Source organism: Enhydra lutris, unplaced genomic scaffold (genome assembly GCF_002288905.1).
Source record: "Enhydra lutris kenyoni isolate GAN:26980312 unplaced genomic scaffold, ASM228890v2 scaffoldscaffold43, whole genome shotgun sequence".
Classification (NCBI taxonomy): domain Eukaryota; kingdom Metazoa; phylum Chordata; class Mammalia; order Carnivora; family Mustelidae; genus Enhydra; species Enhydra lutris.
Window position 1 is genome coordinate 273,169 of NW_019154127.1, and position 15,827 is coordinate 288,995.

Sequence of the window (15,827 nt, forward strand, 5' to 3'; positions counted from 1 at the left end):
AAGGATGTATGACAATTGAGGACAGCAGTGCGGTCAGTCTACCATAGTCACTCAAACTTCAATCACCCTTTCTGGTCAGAGTTTTCTAACATTCACTGGCTTTTTTTCAACAATTCCACTCAGCAGGTTATCTTGGGAAAATATCAGGATGAATGCATCTTTTGTAAGGCTCACTAGAAAGCAGTATTACTTGAATTAAGATTTCCTCCAGTGTTTTACTGAGATTTTTTCTTTTTATTTTTCTTGAGCCACAGTGAATAATTGGTAATATCTGTACAAAAAAGATGCAAGCAAAAAAATTAGTGTGGCCATTCTTTGTTTGTTGAGCTTTGGTAGCCTTTCTATTTATTTATATTTCTAAGTGAATTCAGAAAGTTTTGCAGGGCATGCTATCCATCCATTCTAAAGGTACTTAGGTGTTTACCTCACTTAGTTCTTCAGGTTTCCCCGCTTTATTTTGCTGCACAGAATACCTGTACCCTAGAATTCTAGTTTGAGAATATAACTTTTAATCATCCTTTATCTCTATTAGAGACTAATTGCAAAAATTTATGTTTGTGAGAAATCCCCTAATGCCATACAATTCATTCCCCTTTAGATAACAAATTCATTGTTTGGATCAAGCCAGACCATCAAAATTCTAGTTATGTGGAGAATTGAGTTTGACAAATTGCATTTTGGTATCATGCCATTGTCTTATAATAAGGAATAGTAAAAGGCACAGCCAAATGTAATGAACTGTATGTAGTCTATACTCTAGGCCTGTTTTCATAGATGTCAAACATTTCATTACTTTTCCTTTTTATGTGACTTGTCAGGAAAACTTATCTCATTATTCCACCATTGTTTTTATTTTATGGCCTCTATGAATCTTACACCTTTTGTGTTTCTTTCTTAAACTGCTGGAATTTTTGAGCCAAATGTACAGCGCAGCTCTGTCAACCATAGAGGCCAGCGGCGCACCATTTCTATATACTACTCTTACTACTTGGATTTGTTATTTTCTTGCTTGTTCTTTCTTTCTTTCTTTTTTTTTTTTTTTTTTGCTCGGACTATCTCAGCTTAAAAGAAATCTTTATTGATTTTATTTTTTTTATAAGCCACATCAAATCCTTTATGAAATGTGGTAGGATAAAACATGTATTTATTTAAAGTACAAGTTTATGGACTTACAGATGGTTTGAGGATGATTCAAGGGTTTAGAAACTTCACTTCAGAATAATTTTTTTTCACTAATTTAGGGAGAGGAATTTGTAGTTTTTGCTAGAAACACAACCAACTATGAGTACAAAAATACCAAAGTTTAAAACAAACTTAAGAACTTACATTACTAAACGTAGATTCTATTAGAAATAATAAGGGGAAGGGTTAAATGTCTGACTCTTGATTTAGGCTCAGGTCATGATCTCAAGGTCATGAGACTAAGCCAGGCATCGGGGTCCATTCTGGGGGTGGATCCTGCTTAGGATTCTCTCTCTGCCTCTTCCTCTGCCCCTCTCCTACCACCCCCGTGCTGTCATGTGCTCCCTCTATCTCTTTTTCTCTCTCTGAGGAAAAAAAGAGGGAACTAAAGGATCATTCTAGAATTATTTTCCTTAAGGTATAGACTCTAATTTATTCATATAAGGTGGTCCCTGATTTCTTTTGGGTACTTAGCGCATGAGCCAGTACTTATTTTTGTGGTTGGATTAGTAAGGATGCTTGATGGTTCAAATGCTTATCAGCCATCATCATGCTTGCTTGTCCTATTCTTAATGTTTTGGCTATTTTTATTACAATGATTTCCACTAGGATTTTCATTAGGGGCAGTCTAAGGGAGATAAAAGTAAGAACAGATCCATGTGTCTATTTATGTAGTAGTTGGCTAGCGAAATTATTTTCTCATTGCTATTTGATTTAACTATTTTCTGTTCCTTCACAAATATTCACTGTTCTGACTGTGCCAAATCACACTACTGAGGTGCAAGTTAAGTCACAGCAGGAATCCTGGTCAAGAAGAAGGGTATGGCTACCAAAAATCCCCTTCCAGAAGATCTTTTTATCCCACTACATCATTATACAGGGATTTTTGACAACTTAGGCAAACAGGCTAACAACACTTGGAAATTAACTTTGTGAGATGAGTAAGATAATTTATGCATAAATGAGAGACACAGAGAAGGAATATGTTCAGAAAATGCAGTATTACACAGTCAATTGTCTCAAGATGACTCTCAAGCTTTGCCAAAAAATTACAAAAGAAAATGGAAAACATGTTAGCAAGGAAACTGCATCCTCAAGTCCACCACTTTCTTCTCATTTGAGGTACAAAATGACTCTTAGGCTCTTATCTGGGGCCTTTTGGACTGAGAATTATTGTCAAAAAATACTGCTCATTCCCATAAGCTTTATACTGTGGTCTAGTTTCTCATATAGGGTAAATGAGAACAGGTGTGAGAATGCACAAGCTAACAGACCTACTGACAGTAGTAAGGAATGACAGATAATAGCCAGGCAGACAAGAGCCTGATATTCTTAAAGGAGATGTAAAGGACTAGAGGAGCCAAAGTGGGGCAATTTGGAGAGCTGACTGTATGCAGCAGTGAGTTACTCTTGAGGTGATCTTTGGATGGGAAAAGACAAAACAAATAATGATACTTGCATCTTGTTTAAGTGGTGATTGAAGATGTTAAATACATTTAAATTCTCTCAAAAATGATGAAAAAACATCTTTTGATCCTTGATGGGGGAAGCTTCATTTTTCTGGAAAATTCATTTATGGAGAAAACCTCATTCCCCCAGTTAATACTGGGGGATAGGTGAGTTAAGTGTCACTATATTTAATAGTATTAAATGCTAATGACATAGTGTGTTGTTTGAAGAAAAGATGTGATGGCTTTGATGTAGAACCTTAATTCTTTACCACTCCTGTGAAAGACAACTCGGGTAGTTCAATAATTTCTATGCAAAGAGGGGAACCTGGGTGGCTCAGTTGGTATAGCATCTGCCTTTGGCTCAGGTCATGATCTCAGGGTCCTGGGACTGAGCCCTGCATCAGACTCCCCTCTTAGTGCAGAATCTACTTCTCCATCTCCCTCCCTTCTCGCCACTTGTGCTCTCTCTCTGTCTTTCTCAAATAAATAAATAAAATATTTAAAAACAATTATTTCCATGGAGAAACCAAGCAGTTCACATCATTGAAATTTCAGGAGTTAGATGGAATGTGGCAACAGATCTCACTGTATGCTAGCCCTCTCCCAATCTTTTCCTGTAAAACCCTCAATCATAGTCCTGTTTTGATTAAAAATAGGGTAGGACAAATGTAAAAAAGCAACAGAAAGAAATGAACTCTGGAAATCTTATAGCCAACTATTACTGTTGGCAACCTCTGGGAAGTCTATGGGAGGTCAGTCGCCTGTTTATTGAAGTGCTGATTGAAACTCTGGGACACCGGTTCTTTCCCTTAATACAAAAGCAATTTCAAGCCAAGTCACTTAAGACCTTTTGAAAACCTTCACCAAAATAGCATGTGATATCCTGAGGAAAAAATAAACCATGATTTAGTAAACGAAATGATCCACGTAGTAAGGATGGCTTTATATGGTGTTCTCACAGAAAGAAGGCACAGATGGTCAAGTGTGGCCGGGCGGGGGGGAAAAGTCTTTGGCGCACCCATGTGAGTTCCAACTTGAAATGGACTTCTCCATATTCCCAGCCCAGGAAGTTTTTGCTCCCCACCAGCTCTGGGAAATGGGTGGAAGGATTCATACTAACCCTGGGAAATAGAAAGTCCACTTACCCGGCAATGCTCTTGGAGAAATTAAAGAATGTTTAAGGCATTTCATAGTGACCATGGAATTAAGTCTTGCTCCTTCAGATTGATCTTGCCAGAGGCACATTGTTATTTCATTCCAGAGGGCAAAAGTCAAGGCTGGTGAACAGTGCTGGCTCAAGATTCGACTTCAATTTGACTGATGATAATCATAATGAGAAAGACCACAGAGTAAAAGAGGGGCCACAATAATGAGAATTTGGTGTTATGGTGCTTGACAATTGACTCCTATCCTCTATTCAGGCCTTGTTCTCAGGTAATATTAAATTACCTTGACCCTGACTTTTTGTTTTATTGCTTTAAGACTTTATTTGTTTATTTATTTGAGAGAGAGAGAGAGAGAGATCGTGCGAGCAGGAGTGGAGCCGAGGGACAGGGACAAGCAAACACTGTGCTGAGCATGGAGCCCGATGACGGGCTTGATCCTATAACCCTGAGATCAGCTGAAATCAAGAGTCAGATGCTCAGCTGACTGAGCCACCGAGGTACTCCAACCCCGACTTTTACATGAATGAAGATCCTGGGCCTTACAGTATTATATGTCCGTGTTGTTCACATGGCCATGATGACAACACATCTTGTTGAGTGTGAGCTATGCACCATGCATTTGCTGTGTGGAACCCTTCATGGAGGTTTTCTCATTTAATCTTTATAACCACCCTGATGAAAATCCTCTAATGACTTCCAAGGGCACTAATAATAAAACTAGACCCTCTAACAGGGCCCCTAAGGCTCAGTGTGATGCCTCCTCTTTCTATCTCACATCCTGCTTCTTTCCCACTTGCTCTGCTTCCTTTTATTCTTAAAACACACCAAGCTCGTTCCCTCCTTGGAGCTTTTCCACCAGGGGTTCCTTCTGTCTGGACAGTTCTTCTAGACCTTGGCGCAGATGGCTCCTGGTCATTGAGGTCCCGGATGAAGTCTCACCTTGCAAAGACAGTTAACTTGACCACCCTGTCCAGAGTACGTCCTGACACCCTTTCACATTGCTCTGCTTTATTTTCATCGAAAATCTAACACTCCCTGAAAATGTTCCTGTCGAGTGATTTAAAAACTCTGTCTTCGCTCATTTGAATGTCAAGTTCCTGAGCATTTGGATCCTACATATTCATTATTATTATGTTCCCAGCTCTCAGAACAGTGCTTGGCACATGATAGGTATTCAATACATGAACTCCAGTTTCCAGAGCAGGAAGCCAAAGCACTAAGGGGTTAAGATACCTGTCTTTGGCCACACGACTCCTAAGATGCATGAAGGATTTATCCAGGCTTAATTCCAAAGCTAATTTTTCTAACCACCATACTATGACACAGATTAATAGATCTCTTTCCATCAAACCTGGACTATTGGAAGGATTACACCAATGCCCAAGTGGGGAATTCTGATTGTGTTTTAATCTACTAAGTTAATTGAGTGGGTTAAGAACTTCTCTACTGAACCACTGTGCACTTTTTTTCTGAACCACAATTAAATAACACCCATATTTCTCCAAAGTGCTGAATTTCAAGACTGTGCCCTCAGTAGAGAGCAGAGCTGTGAAAATATGTGCACGTTTGTCCTAATAACTGTGATCAAGATAGATGCTTTCATTTTTTTTCAGGAGTTTATGTGAAGTGAAGCTTAAATAGACATATAATGTAGGCCATTCTAAATATTCTTGATTAAGAAGTTTAAATATAAGCATAAGAAACAGCAACTAATAAATGCTATCTCCCTTTGTTGCATTTTCCTGCATTTGCTTATTTTAAGATATGTGATCTATATTTGATGAAGAGTATGTAAGTTTGCAGCCTTGCACTACATTTTCATCGTGTTTTGAATTATGTGTAAGGAATAAGTATAATTTCTGGGTTCTTCCATCTCCTTCTCTAAAGCTCTCCTTAAGTTATTTAACATACTGCAAAGTTTAATTTAACCATGCTAGTTTTATTTGATAGGTTAAGTGGAATTAAATTGGTTTTAAAATAAATTACGCTGCAAATAATAAAAATGTTAGTAGGAAAAATATTCCTTAACACTAATGCTATATTTCTTGAGGTTCTTGAAGCCCAGTTATTATTATCATTACAGACAGTCTTAGCCTGCAATTGACCAATTTATGGATGAATTTTGGTAACACAAGGAAAGGTGTGTGTGCATGGGTACGTGTGAGAGTGTGTGGGTGTGTGTGTGTGTGTGTGCGTGCGTGTGTGTGTTGAAGAAGGCAAGACAGTCTACCCTTTGTGGTTCTGCTTTCTCTGACCTCACAGAGACAAAGAATTTCCTTCATTTCTCTTCTTCTCTAGTTTGGAAATCTTGGGTGTGATTGTCCCATTGAGTTAGCTTCCTTTTTGGCAACATAGGAAGCTAACAAGCTCCTGGTGCTGGGCTATCTGCTATGGGTGTGTCGGAATTACCTTTCATCTCTGAATCCAGCAGCTGGGAAGGCTGCTCATACTGTTCAAGAAAAAGAGGATGGGCTCCTGAGATACCAAGTTGAGACTTATATTTTTTTCTCATAAAAATACTGCTATATTATTGTTTGATGAGTCAGAAATCATGGTGTTATTAGTGTAATGTGTATTTGTATTTTTGCAAACTTGCCCTAGAACAAATGAGAAAAAGAGTTTTAATTCTAAATGACCAGTGAATAAGCCGCCTTTAGGGAAGATAACCCATTCCTAAGTTGAGGGCTGCTTACTGTTATGCACTTCACTCTATTAAGTTTGTAGCTGGTGAATGTTTGTGATCTTACTGTGTCTTGATCTTGTCTGTGAAGTTGGGCTTTGAAACATATATGACATATTAACCTCATGAAGGCATCGTATAGAAATAAGCAGCATGCATCTCTAAGTTGCATTTGACCTTATGGCTCTGTCTTTACACAGGTTTTATATAAAAGGTGTGTCTGAGGGGTTCAAAGAGTGAAAGAAAGAAAAAAAATGAAAGGAAAGAAGGAAGGAGGGAAAGAGGGCAGGACAGAAGAAAAGAAGAAAGGGTTGGCATGACCTAATACTAGTTTCTCATTATCAAACCTGTTTTCTTGCCTTTATTTTCATCATTATTGAATTCATGATAAAAACTGTAAAAGTAGTTATGTGACATGTAATTCATTCATTCATTATTTTTACAGACTCCTTCACTGTGTCAATTTTTTCCCCTCTGGTACAGTATACTTATTGATTATACTTGACAAGGTAGGGCTTCCCAAGCCCTTCCCCTTCTTCAGAGGGTCTGGGATGGAAACTGTGGAGGTTGGGAAATTCTCAGTGTGTTGGGGGATGAGTTAAGCAAGGACTCCCCAGCAGGTGGAGACTTCTTTCTTCCTCTTGCTCTTGCTGGGACTGGTTGTCCAGGGAACTCTTACTCTTTGGAAGCCATGTGGACCATAAGGTCCACCACCTCATTGCTGTAGCCAAATTCATTGTCATACCAGGAAATGAGCATGACAAAGTGGTCATTGAGAGCAATGACAGCCCCAGAATTAAAGGTGGAAGAGTGGCTGTCACTGTTCAAGACATAGGAGACAACCTGGTCCTCACTATGGCTTAACATGCCCTTGAGGGGGCCCTCTGAAGCCTGCTTCATGAGCTTCTTGATGTCATCATTTGGCAGCTTTCTCTAAGAGGCAGGTCACATCCATGACTGATGTGCTGGGGGAGGGATGCGGGAGGTCATGCCAGTGATCTTCCCATTCAGCTCAGGGATGACCTTGCCTACAGCCAGTAGAAGAAGAGATGATGTTCTGGTCAGGCCACTGGCCATCATGCCACAGGTTCCCAGAGGGAAAGCTTCTGGGTGGCAGTGATGGTGTGGACTGTGGTCATGAGTCTCTTCATGATGCTGAAGTTGTTGTGAATGACGTTGGCCAGAGGGGTCAAGCATTTGGTGGTGCAGGAGGCATTGCTGACAATCTTGATGGAGTTGTCGCCCTTCTCGTGGTTCATGTGCATCACAGACATGGAGGCATTGGCAGAAGAAGCAGAGATGATGACCCTCTTGGCCCCACTCTCCAAGTGAGCCCCAGCCTTCTCCATGGTGGTGAAGACCCCAGTGGACTCCACAACATAGACAGCACCAGCATCACCCCATTTGAGGTTGGCAGGGTCTCAATCCTGGAAGATGGAGATGGGCTTTCCATTGATAACAAGTTTCCTGTTCTCATCCTTGATTGCAGGGAATTTGCTGTGGGTGGAATCATACTGGAACATGTAGACCATGTACTGGAGGTCAATGAAGGGGTCACTGATGGTGACAATATCCACTTTGCCAGAGTTAAAAGCAGTCCTGGTGACCAGGCGCCCAAGATGGCCAAATCCCCAAATCTGTTCACTCCCACCTTCGCCATCATGTCTCGGGGGTCCGGGTCGAGGCTGACTCTGCACCAGAAGATGCGAAGATGTGGCTGTCTGTCCAACCAGGAGGAGCAGAGAGCCACTGGGCTGATTTTTTTTTTAATTCTACTAAATAGCCTGCAGAGGGTGCACTTTCCTTAATTTAGGTCCTTCCAACCACTTACTGACCAAAAAAAGGACAAACTGTTTCATAAGATTAAAAACAATTATCTTGTCATTCATGACAACATGGAGGGACCTAGAGGGTATTATGCTATGTAGAACAAGTCAGACAGAGAAGAACAAGTACCATATGATTTCACTTACATGCAGAACCAAAAAACAGGACGAATGAACAAAACCCAGAAACAGACTCATAAATACAGGGAACAAACTGGTGGTTACCAGAGGGGATGGTGGGGAGAGATGGGTGAAACAGGGAAAGGAGATTAAGAGATACAGATTTCCAGTTATAAAATGAATGAGTCACAGAGATGTAATGCTCCGCGTAGGGAATATAGTCAATAACGTTATGATAACGTATGGTGACAGAAGGTGACTACATCTGCACCACTGAGCCTTATGTAATGTATAGAATTTCCAAATCCTTATGCTGCACACCTGAAACTCACATAATATTGTATGTTAGCTAAACTTCAATAACAGAAATTTAAAAATATATACTAAAAAGAAGTACAAGTTCTCTTTTCTTTCTGCTTTCTATCACAAAATGGAATACGTAAAATGGAATATGTAAAAAGCATAGGAAATAGTCTTTTTTACTTTTCTACTAATACAAAAATCAGTTGTAATGTCTTCCTTGCTTTATGTGGAGCTAGGATCATCAAGCCTGTGTCCTCCCTTACGTACTGATGTGTTTTTTTTTTTTTTTAATTTGCTACATCCTTGGGGCTTCCTTTTTTCCTCACTCTTTTGTGTATGTGTATCCCTAACTAAAAACAAGCAGAACAGAGTGTACTACAAAATGGTCCTATGTACGCAGGGACCCTGTATTTTTAATTATCTACTAATTTGGAAACACGAAACATGAGAAATAGCCTCTGTTCCTTTGAGAGACTTTTATCTACCAATTCTGAGAACTTTTTAGTAGAATGTAAATAATAGTTCCTAGCCAGTCAATTTTTAAGTGGCTCTTTCTGTCACAATATGAGGTACAGATTTTAATTAAAACCTTTAATTTTGGGGGCACCTGGGTGGCTCTGTCAGTTAAGCAGCTGCCTTTGGCTCAGGTCATGGTTTCAGGGTCCTGGGATCAGCCCCAAATGGGGCTCCCTGCTCAGCGGGAAGTCTGCTTCTCCCTCTGCTCATACTCTCTCTCTCTCTCTCACATGCTTTCTTTCAAATAAATAAATAAAATCTTTTAAAAAAACCCTTCAATTTTATTTTTCTGATTCATTTTCAAATGTATAATAACAACTACTATTTATTTCATTCTTCTTACGTGCTAAGGACTGTGTGCTAATTTTTTATCTGGATGATTCCATTTAATAGTTATAATAGCTTTTTGGGTTGGGTACTATTACTATCACCTCTATTTTAAAGATGAGGTCACTGAGGATAGGAAGGGTTAGGGAGTTGTCTTGTGTGGCCCAACTAACACAGCAGAGCTGGGATTTCATGCTCAGCCTGAATGACTCTAAAATCCTGTTTTTTTAAACATCATGCATGGTGTTTCCCAAGCCGTGGGTATAAGAACTGCAAGTTACAGATGTTGGTAAAGAGTGTTATACTCACAGAAGGAATCCTAGACTTTCTATAGTCACACCTGTCTGCTTTATGGAAAAAAAAAAAACAAACAAAAATCCAAACCTGAGGTCAGCGCAGGCCGAGTGGTTTCTCCATTGAACATCCAGGACCAGAACCCAGGCCTTCTGACTCTAGGCCCAGTGCTCTTTCCTCTGATTAGAAATGTTTCCAGATTTAAACTCCAGTTTATAGGACCATTAATAATTGTACAGAAGACGCAAGAGGTTTCAAATTCTCAGAGCAAAAAAGAACTGACATCAAAAGGTTTCTTTGGGGTCATTTGTCTCATGGTGACTTTGAGTTGGCCTTGATCTTTATTTAGAATTTCAGTTTTATGCTCTGCAACAAGTTTGGCCTTGTTGAAGGACCGTCCAAAGGTCAGTGAGTTGGCTGCTGGTGATTGGATGCACACTCAGAAGCCAAAGTCTATTACTGTGCTCCTGGAAATCCCCAGCTTGCCTCTGGATGGGTATCACATCCACTCTCTGGAAGCTGTGGGCCTTGTGGGCTTTGTGCACACTGCTCCCTAGGAGCCCAATGCTAGTTGAACAGCCCTTTATTCTGCGAGGATCCAGGTCACAGCAGGACAACGGCTCTCAGGCGTTTTGGGTTTTTCTCTTTCTCTCCTTCAGCCGATGATTCTGATTCTGTTTCACTTTCTCCAAAAAAGTGTCGTTTAGAAGACAAACAATCCCCCTGACTTTGTTTAGCTGTGCTATTTTGTTCTCCTCTGATTTGAGTACAAATCTCCCCCCATCTCGAAGGCTCACAGGAACTGTAACAAAGATTTTCTTTCCAAGGAACAGCTCATGCTGTCTATGGATAGGTTTACCCAACTCTTGTATACGCAGCACATTTCATATTGAACATTCTGTTTAAATATTCCCACAACTATTATTTCTCAGCTAATACTGGATTTGTTCCAAAAGCGATGATTGATTGATTCCTTCCTTCCTTCCTTCCTCCCTCCCTCCCTCTCCTTCTTTCTTTCTTTTTCTCTCTTTCCTTCTTTCTTTCTGTTTTATTTTTTTTTAAGACTTTATTTATTTATTTGACAGAGAGAGATCACAAGTAGGCAGAGAGGCAGGTGGGGGGTGGGGGTGGGGAAGCAGGCTCCCCACTGAGCAGAGAGCCCAATGTGGGGCTCAATCCCAGGACCCTGAGATCATGACCCAAGCTGAAGGCAGAGGCTTAAGCCACTGAGCCATCCAGGCACCCCTTCCTTTCTTTCTTTTTAAAAAAGTTATTGTTTATTTATTTGACAGCACAAGCAGAAGAAATGGCAGGGAAAGGGAGAAGCAGGCTCTCTGCTGAGCAGGGAGCCCAATGCGGGGCTTGATCCCAGGACCCTGGGATCATAACCTGAGCTGAAGGCAGACACTTAACGACTGAGCCACCCAGACACCCCAGCAATGATATTTTTCAAGGATAGAAATACCCCCTCTATAACCCATCTAATAAGATACTCCTCTTTATCTAGAAAAAGAAAACATCTGGGTTTGAGTTCCCTCCTGGCTACTTAACAATCAGTGACCTGGGCACATCAAATAACCTCTCTGAATGTCAGTTTCCTTAGCAGGAATACAAGAATGATGAGAATTATCTCCTGCATAGGATTAATGTGAGAACAAGTGACGTAAGTAGGAAAGTGCTTTGTAAACTATAAATGATTCAAACCTTAGCTTATGTCAAATTGTTACATACTTGTGAACCCTTGAATGCATAGATGTTATTGACATGATTGTTTCTATGTCATGATTTAGGCTTGGACCTGTCCAGGTCCATAGTTGTGACTTTAGGGCAGTAGTTCTCAACTTGGGACAATGTGTCCTCCAGGGGATATTTAGCATTGGAGATTTAGTCTGGAGATATCTTGGGGTGTCACATTAGGGGGATGGTGCTGGAATCTAGCAGGTAGATTCCAGAGACTCATTTAAATATTCTACGATACACAGGATACCTCCCTACAACAGAGAATGCTCTGTCCTAAAATGACAATAGTGTTGAATTTGAGAAACTCTAGAGCAGTGCCTCTCAAACTTCAGCATGCATCAAAATCACCTGGGGGCTTGTTAAAACACAAATTTCCAGGTCCCATCCCCTGATTTTCTGATTCAGAAAGTCCAGGCTGGGGTCCGAGAATTTGAATTTCCAAGAAGATTCCTGGTGATACTGATGTTGCTGGTCCAGGGACCACACTTTAAGAACTGTTGCTGCAAACAATTCCATCAATAAGCATTGGTGGATTTGATAGGCTTCTTTGCTTAGTCAATACAGCAAAATAGTGTCTTGTTAAATGGTGCAAATTTGTATTGGCTAGTCTGGCTCTGGGACTAAATGCTTTGTGTGATCTATGTGTGATTTTAGGCAGTGACGAGGCTTTGCCTGGCAAGCTTCATGGAGACAAGCTGGCTAGGGAAAATAAGAAAAGAAAAAAAAGGAAGAAAATAGAGAAGGAAATTGGAAATATTATTATTATGCATAAAATAGATAAAACAAAATTAAAATTTATTTTCAGTTTTAACTATCACCATTACAATTTCCCATACGTCAACCTTGAGATGTCTGCTAGGTACCTATGGTGTGATGAACACTTCAGTTTTTAGGGGAGAAGATAGTGGATTTATTACCAGTTTGTTTAGGTCATAGCCATCATTCTGAATCCTCTTGAAATTATTAGTTTTTCCTACAAACACTATGGCCAAGCAACATGATGTATGGTTTCTATATATCTTCACATAACTTGGGCAAAAGACCAATATTCCAGTTTAATTACAACATGTAAGGAAATCATTTTTATAATGATGTTTATAGTTGGTCAAAATGGGTTATCCCTTAATTTGATAATATTGGGGCAAACAGAAGTACAGAAGTCTTGATAACTTTTTCTCCAGGTTTTAGCTCAGTCAATAGAAACTGGTCAAGTAGTTAAGACTGGACAAGATCATAAAAGTGTACATAAGAGCAAATTGTAGGTAAATTGTGTTTGTATAATTAGAAGGAATATTAGTGGGAAACATCTAGAGGGCATATTACCCAGCCTTGCACTGTCCAATATGGTATATATATAAACCTGGCCATAGTGCCTATAGGAAATGCCTATAGTGCCTATAGGAATATGATTAATTTCAAGGGGATTCAGAAGTGCGTGGGGAGTTAGATGAAATAGATAAAGGGGACTAAGAGTACACATCATTATGAGCACTGAGTAATGTATAGGATTGTCGAATCATAATATTTTACAGCTGAAATTAATATAACACTGTATGTTAACTACACTGAAATTAAAATAAAAATATTAAATAAAATTAAAAAATCCATTCCTTAGTCATACTAGCCACACTGCCAGTTCTTACAAGGCTTATGTGGCTAATGTTTACTATATTGGACAGCATCTATATTGAACATTTCCATCATCCCTGAAAGTTCTTTGGACAATGCTCATCTAGATACTATTGTGTCAAGCTCCCTTTCTTTGGGATGAAATAAGCTAAATATAAATTTTAACAGAGATTTTATTATTAACCTATAATGTATTATTTGCCCCAAGGGTATAGGTCTGTGAATCATTAGGCTTACACATTTCACAGTACTCACCATAGCACATACTCTCCCCAATGTCCATAACACAGCCACCCCATCCCTCCCCCCCACACCCAGCAACCCTCAGTTTGTGAGGGTTTGTCTCCCTCCTGATCCCGTCTTATTTCATTTTTCCCTCCTTACCCCCCAGGACACCCTGCAATGCCTCTCAAATTCCTCATATCAGAGAGATCATATGATAATTGTCTTTCTCTGATTGACTTATTTTGCTTAGCATAATACCCTCTAGTTCCAACCACATTGTTGCAAATGGCAAGATTTTGCTTTTTGATGGCTGCATAGAATTCCATTGTATGGGGCATCTGGGTGGCTCAGTGAGTTAAAGCCTCTGCCTTCAGCTCAGGTCATGATCCCAGGGTCCTGGGATCGAGCCCTGCATCGGGCTCTCTGCTCAGTGGGGAACCTGTTTCTCCCTCTCTCTCTGCCTGCCTCTCTGCCTACTTGTGATCTCTCTCTCTCTCTCTCTGTCAAATAAATAAAAAATATCTTTAAAAAAATTTAAAAAAGAATTCCATTGTATATCTTCTTTATCCATTCATCTGTTGATGGACATCTAAGTTCTTCCCACAGTTTGGCTATTGTGGACGTTCCTGCTATAAATATTTGGGTGCACGTGCCCCTTCGGATCCCTACATTTGTATCTTTTATTTATTTATTTATTTATTTATTTTTTTTTTTTAAGATTTTATTTATTTGACAGAGAGAAATCACAAGTAGGCAGAGAAGCAGGCAGAGAGGAGGAAGCAGGCTCCCCGCCGAGCAGAAAGCCCGATGTGGGGCTCGAACCCAGGACCTGGGATCATGACCTGAGCCGAAGGCAGCGGCCTAACCCACTGAGCCACCCAGGCGCCCCCCTACATTTGTATCTTTAGGGTAAATACCCAGTAGTGCAGTTCCTGGGTCATAGGGTAGCTCTATTTTCAACTTTCTGAGGAGCTCCACACTGTTTTCCAGAGTGGCTGCACCAGCTTGCATTCCCACCAACAGTGTAGGAGGGTTCCCCTTTCTCTGCAACCTTGCCAACATCTTTCGTTTCCTGACTTAATAGGGACTTTTCTCTATCCTTGTGCCCTATAGTAAATCCTCTAAACTCTACCCTTAACACCTCACGGTATGTGGGTAAGGTAGGTCAGCGAGGAGTGGAAAATAGCAAAGCTTGCCGCCATGTGGAGGAGTTGCTCAACGTTCAGATAGCTGTACAACTGTACATGAAATGACTGCTGTGGGCAATCTATACATTACTTAGTGCTCATCATGATAAGCGTACTCTTAGTCCCCTTTATTTCATCTACTCCCCCCACCCATTTCTGAATCCCCTTGAAATTAATCATTTTTCCTATAGGCATTATGGCCAAGTTTATATATTTACCATAATGGACAGTGCAAGCCTGGGTAACACATCCACACACAATGGGAAGGGGAGAAGGGAACATATTTAACTGTGGAAAGGGGTTTGTTCTGCTGGGATGACAATTGTTTCAATATAAATTTGAATTTCTAAGAAGAGCTATGGCTGAGAGGAGACCTAGAGAATGTTTCCGGAAGGAGAATGGAAGGAACCTCAAGGACATGAACAGACATTTCTGTAAAGAAGACATCCAGATGGCCAACAGACACATGAAAAAGTGCTCCACATCACTCGGCATCAAGGAAATACAAATAAAAACCACAATGAGATACCACTTCACACCAGTCAGAATGGCTAAAATTAACAAGTCAGGAATTGAAAGATGCTGGCCAGGATGCGGAGAAAAGGGGAACCCTCCTACACTGTTGGTGGGAATGCAAGCTGGTGCAACTACTCTGGAAAACAGCATGGAGGTTCCTCAAACAGTTGAAAATAGAGCTACCTTATGACCCAGCAATTGCACTACTGGGTATTTACCCTAAAGATATAAATGTAGTGATCCAAAGGGGCACGTGCTCCCGAATGTTTATAGCAGCAATGTCCACAATAGCCAAACTATGGAAAGAAGCTAGATGTCCATCAACAGATCAATGGATAAAGAAGATGTGGTGTACATATATACAATGGAATACTATGCAGCCATCAAAAGAAATGAAATCTTGCCATTTGCGATGACGTGGATGGATCTAGAGGGTATTATGCTTAATGAAATAAGTTAATCATATGATCTCCCTGATATGAGGAAGTGGAGATGCAATGTGGGGGGTTTAGGGGGTAGGAAAAGAATAAATGAAACAAGATGGGATCGGGACGGAGACAAACCATAAGAGATTTTTAATCTCACAAAACAAACTGAGGGTTGCCGGGGGGGGAGGGAGTAGGGAGAGGGTGGTGGGGTTATGGACATTGGGGAGGGTATGTGCT

General features: G+C 40.3%; 1 pseudogene; it reads right to left on the minus strand.

Moving 5' to 3' along the window:
• Window positions 1–7,154: 7,154 nt before the first annotated feature.
• LOC111155790 lies at window positions 7,155–8,142 on the minus strand (annotated as a pseudogene).
• Between the last annotated feature and the right edge of the window lie 7,685 nt (window positions 8,143–15,827).